Here is an 8,869-nt window from a genome sequence, read left to right as displayed (position 1 = left end):
AGAACTACCAATCTAGTTGGCCAAACCAAACGGATAATTCGAAGAGACTTGCAAAGATAACCAATCATACGTAAAAGAATTCAGAGAAGATTCAAATATTATTCATAGATAGACTTGATCATAAACCCACAATTCATCGGTCTCAACAAACACACCGCAAAAAGAAGATTACATCGAATAGATCTCCACAAGAGAGGGGGAGAACTTTGTATTGAGATTCAAAGAGAGAGAAGAAGCCATCTACCTACTAACTATGGACCCGAAGGTCTGAGGTAAACTACTCACACTTCATAGGAGAGGCTATGATGATGTAGAAGCCCTCCGTGATGACGTCCCTCTTCCGACGGAGCTCCGGAACATGCCCTAAGATGGGATCTCATGGATACAGAAAGTTGCAGCAGTGGAATTAGGTTTTTGGCTCCTGTTCTGATCGATTGGGGGTATGTAGGTATATATAGGAGGAAGGAGTACGCCGGAGGAGCACTGAGGGGCCCACAAGGCAGGGGGGCGCGCCCTAGGGGCGGGGGGCGCCCCCCACCCTCGTGACCGCCTCTTTTGTTCCTTGGAGCAGGGTCCAAGTCTCCTGGATCACGTTCGGTGAGAAAGTCACGTTCCCAAAGGTTTTATTCCGTTTGGAGTCCATTTGATATTCCGTTTCTTCGAAACACTTAAATAGGCAAAAAACAGCAATTCTGGGCTGGGCCTCCGGTTAATAGGTTAGTCCCAAAAATAATATAAAAGTGTAAAATAAATCCCAATATAGTCCAAAACAGTAGATAATATAGCATGGAGCAATCAAAAATTATAGATACGTTGGAGACGTATCAATTCTCTATGCACTTCACTTATATCTTTTGAGTATGCTTTACAAAATGCTTCATGTGCTTCACTTATATCATTTGAAGTTTGGATTGCCTGTTTCTCTTTACATAGAAAACTGTCATTTGTAGAATGCTCTTTTGCTTCACTTATATTTGTTAGAGCACGGGCATATCTTTTGTAGAAAGAATTAAACTCTCTTGCTTCACTTATATCTATTTAGAGAGATGACAGGAACTGGTCATTCACATGGTTAGTCATAAAATCCTACATAAAACTTGTAGATCACTAAATATGATATGTTTGATTCCTTGCAATAGTTTTGCGATATAAAGATGGTGATTTAGAGTGATGCTAGTGGGTAGTTGTGGATTAGTATAAATACTTGTGTTGAAGTTTGTGAGTCCCGTAGCATGCACGTATGGTGAACCGTTATGTGACGAAGTCGGAGCATGATTTATTTATTGATTGTCTTCCTTATGAGTGGCGGTTGGGGACGAGTGATGGTCTTTTCCTACCAATCTATCCCCCTAGGAGCATGCGCGTAGTACTTTCTTTCGATAACTGATAGATTTTTGCAATAAGTATGTGAGTTCTATATGACTAATGTTGAGTCCATGGATTATACGCACTCTCACCCTTCCACCATTGCTAGCCTCTCTAGTACCGCGCAACTTTCGCCGGTACCAACCCACCATATACCTTCCTCAAAACAGCCACCATACCTACCTATCATGGCATTTCCATAGCCATTCCGAGATATATTGCCATGCAACTTCCATCATCGTCATATACATGACTTGAGCATTCATTGTCATATTGCTTTGCATGATCGCAAGATAGCTAGCATGATGTTTTCATGGCTTGTCCATTTTTTGATGTCATTGCTACGCTAAATTATTGCACATCCTGGTACACTACCGGAGGCATTCATATAGAGTCATATCTTTGTTCTAGTATCGAGTTGTAATATCGAGTTGTAAGGAAATAAAAGTGTGATGATCATCATTATTGGAGCATTGCCCCAGTGAGGAAAGGATGATGGAGACTATGATTCCCCCACAAGTCAGGATGAGACTCCGGACGAAAAAATAAAAAAGAAAAAAAAGAAAAAATATTAAAAAAAGAGAAATGCCAAAAAAAGAGAAGGCCCAAAAAAATGAGAGAAAAAGAGACAAGGGGGCAATGTTACTATCCTTTTACCACACTTGTGCTTCAAAGTAGCACCATGTTCTTCATATAGAGAGTCTCTTGAGTTATCACTTTCATATACTAGTGGGAATTTTCATTATAGAACTTGGCTTGTATATTCCGATGATGGGCTTCCTCAAATTCCCGAGGTCTTCATGAGCAAGCAAGTTGGATGCACACCCACTTAGTTTCAGTTTGAGCTTTCATACACTTATAGCTCTAGTGCATCCGTTGTATGGCAATCCCTACTCACTCACATTGATATCTATTTATGGGCATCTCCATAGGCCGTTGATACACCTAGTTGTTGTGAGACTATCTTCTCCTTTTTGTCTTCTCCACAACCACCATTCTATTCCACCTATAGTGTTATATCCATGGCTCACGCTCATGTATTGCGTGAAAGTTGAAAAGGTTTGAGAACATCAAAAGTATGAAACAATTGCTTGGCTTGTCATTTGGGTTGTGCATGATTTGAATATTTTGTGTGGTGAAGATGGAGCATAGCCATACTATATGATTTTGTAGGGATAACTTTCTTTGGCCATGTTATTTTGAAAAGACATGATTGCTTTATTAGTAGGCTTGAAGTATTATTGTTTTTATCTCAAATGATAGACTATTGCTTTGAATCACTCGTATCTTAGTATTCATGCCATGATTAGATATGTGATCAAGATTATGCTAGGTAGCATTCCACATAAAAAATTATCTTTTTTATCATTTACCTACTCGAGGACGAGCAGGAATTAAGCTTGGGGATGCTGATATGTCTCTGTCGTATCTATAATTTTTTATTGTTCCATGCCAATATTCTACAACTTTCATATACTTCTGGCAACTTTTTATACTATTTTTGGGACTAACATATTGATCCAGTGCCCAGTGTCAGTTCCTGTTTGTTGCATGTTTTTTGTTTCGCATAATATCCATATCAAACGGAGTACAAACGGGATAAAAACTAACAGAGATTTTTTTGGAATATATATGATTTTTGGGAAGAAAAATCCACGTGAGACGATGCCCGAGGGGCGCACGAGGCAGGGGGCACACCCCAGGGGGGCAGGTGCGCCCCTGACCCTCGTGGCCACCCCGTAAGGCGGCTGATGCCCTTCTTTCGCCGCAAGAAAGCTAATATCCGGATAGAGATCTTGTTAAAATTTCAGCCCAATCGGAGTTATGGATCTGCGGGAATATAAGAAACGGTGAAAGGGTAGAATGTGAGAACGCAGAAACAAAGAGAGACAGAGAGACAGATCCAATCTCGGAGGGGCTCTCGCCCCTCCCACGCCATGGAGGCCAAGGACCAGAGGGGAAACCCTTCTCCCATCTAGGGAGGAGGTCAAGGAAGAAGAAGATGAAGGGGCCCCCTCTCCCCTTCTCTTTCGGTGGCGCCGGAACGTTGCCGTGGCCATCATCAACACCGCAATCTTCACCAACAACTTCACCGCCATCATAACCAACTCTTCCCCCCTCTATGCAGTGGTGTAAACCCTCTTTTACCCATTGTAATCTCTACTTAAACATGGTGCTCAACGCTATATATTATTTCCCAATGATGTATGGCTATCCTATGATGTTTGAGTACATCCATTTTGTGCTATGGGTTATTTGATGATCGTGATTGGTTTGAGTTGCATGTTTTATTATTGGTGCTATCCTATGGTGCTCTCCTTGTCGCGCAAGCGTGAGAGATTCCCGCTGTAGGGTTTGCAATATGTTCATGATTTTCTTATGGTGGGTGGCGTGAGTGACAGAAGCACAGACCCGAGTAAGTAGGTTGTTGTGTATGGGATAAACAGGACTTGATGCTTTAATGCTATGGTTGGGTTTTACCTTAATGATCTTTAGTTGTTGTGAATGCTTGCTAGAGTTCCAATCATAAGTGCATATGATCCAAGTAGAGAAAGTATGTTAGCTTATGCCTCTCCCTCAAATAAAATTGCAATAATGATTACGGGTCTAGTTATTGATTGCCTAGGGACAAATAACTTTCTCGTAACAACAAGCTCTTTACTAAACCTAACTTAGTTGTGTCTTTATCTGAACAGACCCTACTTTTTATTTACTTGCTCTTTATTATCTTGCAAACCTATCCAACAACACCTACAAACTACTTCTAGTTTCATACTTGTTCTAGGTAAAGCGAACGTCAAGCGTGCATAGAGTTGTATCTGTGGTCGATAGAACTTGAGGGAATATTTGTTCTTCCTTTAGCTCCTCGTTGGGTTCGACACTCTTACTTATCAAAAACTGTTGCAATCCCCTATACTTGTGGGTTATCATGCCGCCACCAGAAGTATCGTCATCGACCACCGGAGCTACAGAGCACCGGGCTTTCCTTCGCCTCACCCTCGACATTCGCGCCATCCATGAGCTCCATCAACTCCACCACCGACCCCAGACTGCTCCATCGCACTGCATCGACCGCTCCTCTTCCTCCCTGACGAACGGAGCCGCCACACTACCGTTGTCTGAGCCGCCATTGCCGACGAACCCTGTTGTCAGCCGCCCGCCCCCTCCACTAGGGCGTAGATTAGAGCAGTGTGACGTTTCGGTTTTATTACATATAGATCGGTTTTAGTTTGGTTTATTCCTAGTTTATTTTTGTTTACGTCGAATCGGTTTTATTTTATTAGCCCGTATATGTTTCAGTTAAAGTTCGCTCCCGCGTTAGATAGTTACAGATCGCACCCAATTCGGCCCAGTAGTGCTGTCGGGGAAACTGATCCACGAACACCTATGGGGCCGGGGGACCGGGCCCCTTTCGGTTCGGCGGGGGGCGGAGGTCGCACGAAGAGCAGATCGAGGCAAAGCACACAAGCAGTTTACCCAGCTTCGGAGCTCTCCGGAGAGATAACACTCCTACTGCTGCTTGTCTGGTTGTATTATCTGGTGTTCTTGCTCTCGAGCGAGAGAGTGATGTTTTCTGGACTACGAATGAATCGAAGCCGACTGTCTGAGGCTCCGAACCGAACCCCCTCTACGTTGCGCATGGGCCTCCTTTTATACGCTAAAGGGGTCACCGACAGGTGGCAACGCAGAGGAGGGTAAAAACGTAAAAAGCGAGTTAGTTGATACAGTTGCTTGTACAGTGCACCCTACCTAACCCTGACGGCAGGGGACAAGGGCATTAAATGCCCGTCTGAGTCGCCCGAACAGTGCAGAAAAGGACCATTAGGGGCGCCACCGTTCGCCATGATGGCGATCTTGTCAGCTTCGCATGCCACTGCGCACCGCTGGCTGCACAGCCTCCCGCCACGCGCGCCCGGAGAGGCCCCCAGAGCGACACATTGGTGGGTGCGCTGGAGCGTGGACGCAGAGTGGCCGCCTGCCGCGGCAAGCGCCTTGCCACTGTCGTTATCTTCGCCGGGCCCAGAAGCTCGTCGCTCACCGGGCCTCGGTGTACCTTGTTTAGTCTTCCCGGCAAGCTCCTCTTGCCGGGGCCTTGCTGCCTTGCCGGAGCACGTGGCGCGTCGCGGCAAGTTCCTTGGAGCGCCTTGGTTGGCCTTCTCGGCAAGCTCCTCTTGCCGGGGTCCTGTCTCCTTAGCTTAAATACTTTGTTCTTGGATGGCTCCAGGGGAACCTTGGGGGATCTTGGCGTTCGCCCGGCAAGCCTTCCGCGGGGTGCTGCAACTGCCCGTGCACAAGTTCGGGGTACTAGGGTACCCCTATTCTAGTACACCGATAGGAGCCCCCGGGCCTGGGCCAGACACGGTGCCGAGCGCTGTTGGGCCAGGCCCAAGACAGGGCACGGGCACACGCGGGCTGGCCCACGCCAAATCTTGTTCCGTATCCACCGCACTCTCCCATAACGGCACACGTTGAATGCGGCATCGTGGGAGAGATCGTGGGTGGTTGTTTATTTGGAAGGCTGAAACGTCCGCCCCGTCCCACTTTATAAGCAGAGGAAACAGGGGCAGTTCGTTCCCCCTCGCTGGTTGCTGCTACTCCTTCTTCACAAACTCCGCCGCTCCCCCCTTCTTCTCGAAGCCGAGAGAGCAGCGTTCCGCCCCCCCCCCCATTGCCACCAGCATCACCACGCCGTCGACCTTCCCCACCACCTCCGCCATGGCCCCGAAAGCCGACAAGGGAAAGGGTGTGAAGTCGGCCGAGGCGCAGCGGCTCGCGGCGCTGCGAAAGGAGCGGGCGATCTTCACCCCCCAGCTCGGCGTGCAGGAGCTGAGGGAGTACTTCTACCTCTTTTGGGCGACGGAGACGCGTGCGCATCCGCGCACGAGGGTACTCCCAGCCGCTGCCTCGGAGTTGGCTTCAAACGGGTACCCGTTCTTCCCGCTATTCTTCTACTGCGGGCTCTGCCCGCCCTTCTCGGAGTTCTTTTGTGACATTATGAACACATATGGCTTCCGCCTCCTTGACTTCACCCCCAATGCTGTCCTGACCATGGCAGTTTTCGCACACTTGTGCGAAAACTTTGTCGGAGTCCACCCTAGTGTTGCCCTTTTCCGCCACTTCTTCATACCTCGGGTAGAGAGAGGAGAGCCGCTTGCCGGAGGGATTGCCTGGGTCTCGAGAGTCGGCAAGAAAGAGGCGTACTTGGAGGGTGAGCTCCGCAGCAAGTGGGAGGAGTGGAGAGCGGAGTGGTGCTGGATCGTTGAGGAGAATCCGCAGCCCTTCACCGCCGTGCGCCAAACTCCAATAGTGCGCGGCAATGACTGGAGCAACGTGGCCCCGGAAGACGAGAGGCTGAAGATCACCATCACTAGGATTCTTCGCCTCAGGCTTGCCGGGCTCACCGTAGGTGCTGTCGGGGCAGATTTCCTCCGCCGCTGCATTGCCCCCCTGCAGGAGAGGGGGAGGCCCGTCTGGGAATTCAAGAATTCGGCGGACATCATGAGGCTGCGGTCGGGCCTCAACTACAACTTCACTGTCTTGGAGTTGGACACAATGCTCTTGGAATTATTCAAACGCGACCCCCAGCACCCATTCACACTGCCGAGGGGCGTATTTCCTTTGTGCAATAACTCTTCGCTTGACCGGATCCACGCCATGATGCCGTTGTGCGATTCACACGGCATCGTCCCAACTTGGCAAGAGCCTGCGGATGACGTTGTGCGAGCGTTCTTCGACACCTTGGAGGAAGTGCCGGTCCGCGCTGACGAGCAGAAGAGCCTCACCCGTGACACCACCGACGAGGATCTGCAGCTCATCGCTACTAGGGCGGAAGAGGCTGCGGCCGCAGCTGCTGCGGGTGTGTTTGGATTTACTGTGGAGGAGGCGAAGGCTGCAGAGGCGGCAAACCTTGCCGAACACGCGGAGTTCATGGGCGAGGAGGAGCCTGCCGGTTCCGAAGCCGAGTCGAGCGAGGCCGGCGAGGAGGAGGCTGAGCCTTCAGAGAACTTGCCGCAGGAGGAGGCGCCTTCGCAGGGCCGGGGACGCAGCGGGGCGGCAGCCGGCTCCACAGCCACCGAGCCGCGCGACGCGCTCTACCGTGGCAAGCAATGTTGCCGCGGGAGCGCCTCACGCAACAGCGGCAACTGGAGCGGGATCTTCCCGGGCCACCGCCACTGCCCCCGCCAAGCGGGCAAGGGATCCTACTCCTCCACCTCGCCGCACCGGAGGAGGGCCGGACTTCGATCTTTCCGCGCTCAGCTCCGACGAGGAGGAAGAAGAGTGAGTTTCTTTGGTGCTCTTATAATCCTTCAATCTTGCTGCTTATATCTTGTATCTGACTTGCTCCAATATGGACTCTTTTCTTTTCAGAACACTGGCCCAGAGAGCGGCGAAGAGGGCCAAGGCCGCGGTGATCGTCATCAAGGATGACCCCATCGTGTCAGCAGGAGGTGGGCCCGAGATCACCTTGACGGACCCGGCAATTACCCCTCAGAGCAGCCCCCAGCGCAACCCCCAGCGTAAGTTCATAGTTTAGCCTTCTGCTGCCGGGCACGCTTGAGTGCTTTTTCCTTTGTTGATATCTTACTTGTTGACTTGTGCAGGAGCAGAGCAGCCTCATCAGGGGCGCCCGGAGGCCGGCCCCGAAGTGCCACCTGCTTCGACTGCGCCGCCAAGGGAGGAGTCCCCGGCAAGGGAGCGCTCTCCGGCAAGGGGGGACTCTCCGGCAAGGGACGGCACTGCTGATCCTGCGGCGACCGAGGCCGCAACTGAAGATCTTGGCGCAGGTAATCCACTTGCCCAGAAACTTTCCCTTGGGTTCTGCTTCTTCCGTTTTTTCTTTCTTGGATTTTTGATTGATTTTCTTCCCTTCTTCGTTCTTCAGACCCATCTTCGGCTGAGCCAATGGAGACAGAGGGCGCCGGCGAGGAAGGTGCCGGTGCTGATGAGACCGCCGGCGAGGAGGCCGCCGGGGCTGCTGCTGCGGAAGCCGGCGAGGGGTCGGGCGATCGCACTGACGACCCTGAGGCCGCAGGAGCGCCGGGCGCTGCGCCGACCGCCGAACCCTCTGCCGCTTCTGCGGAGCCGGGCTCCGAGGAGCCCCAGCCCGGCGCCTACTTGCAGGCCGGTGACAATATCTTCATCAAGCTACCCTGGGCGTCGAGCTCCAGGGCGCCGGTCGAGGGGGAGACTTTTGACGGGGAGGTGCTCGCCTCTGCTGGACTGTCATTGGTTGACGCGCCCGGCAGCAGCAGCGGCGAGCCTGAGGAGGAGCAGCTGCTGCGGAAGCTGCTGTCACTCTACCGCACCCGGCAAGCCAAGCTGGCTTCCCGGGAAGCGCTTGTCGCGAAGGCGGGAGTTGACATGGAAAAGCGCGCGGAGGAGCTCCGGGGCCAAAATCAAGAAGCTCTCCGGTCCCTGGCGCAGGAGCGGGAGCGAGTCGACGAGGAGCGCACGGCCTTTCTTCTCGAGAAGGCCGAGGCTGAGGAGGAACAAAGGCTGGCTG

The sequence above is a fragment of the Triticum aestivum genome, chromosome 7A, assembly GCF_018294505.1.
Source record: "Triticum aestivum cultivar Chinese Spring chromosome 7A, IWGSC CS RefSeq v2.1, whole genome shotgun sequence".
In the NCBI taxonomy this organism is placed as follows: domain Eukaryota; kingdom Viridiplantae; phylum Streptophyta; class Magnoliopsida; order Poales; family Poaceae; genus Triticum; species Triticum aestivum.
Note: the sequence above shows the minus strand (reverse complement) of the source record.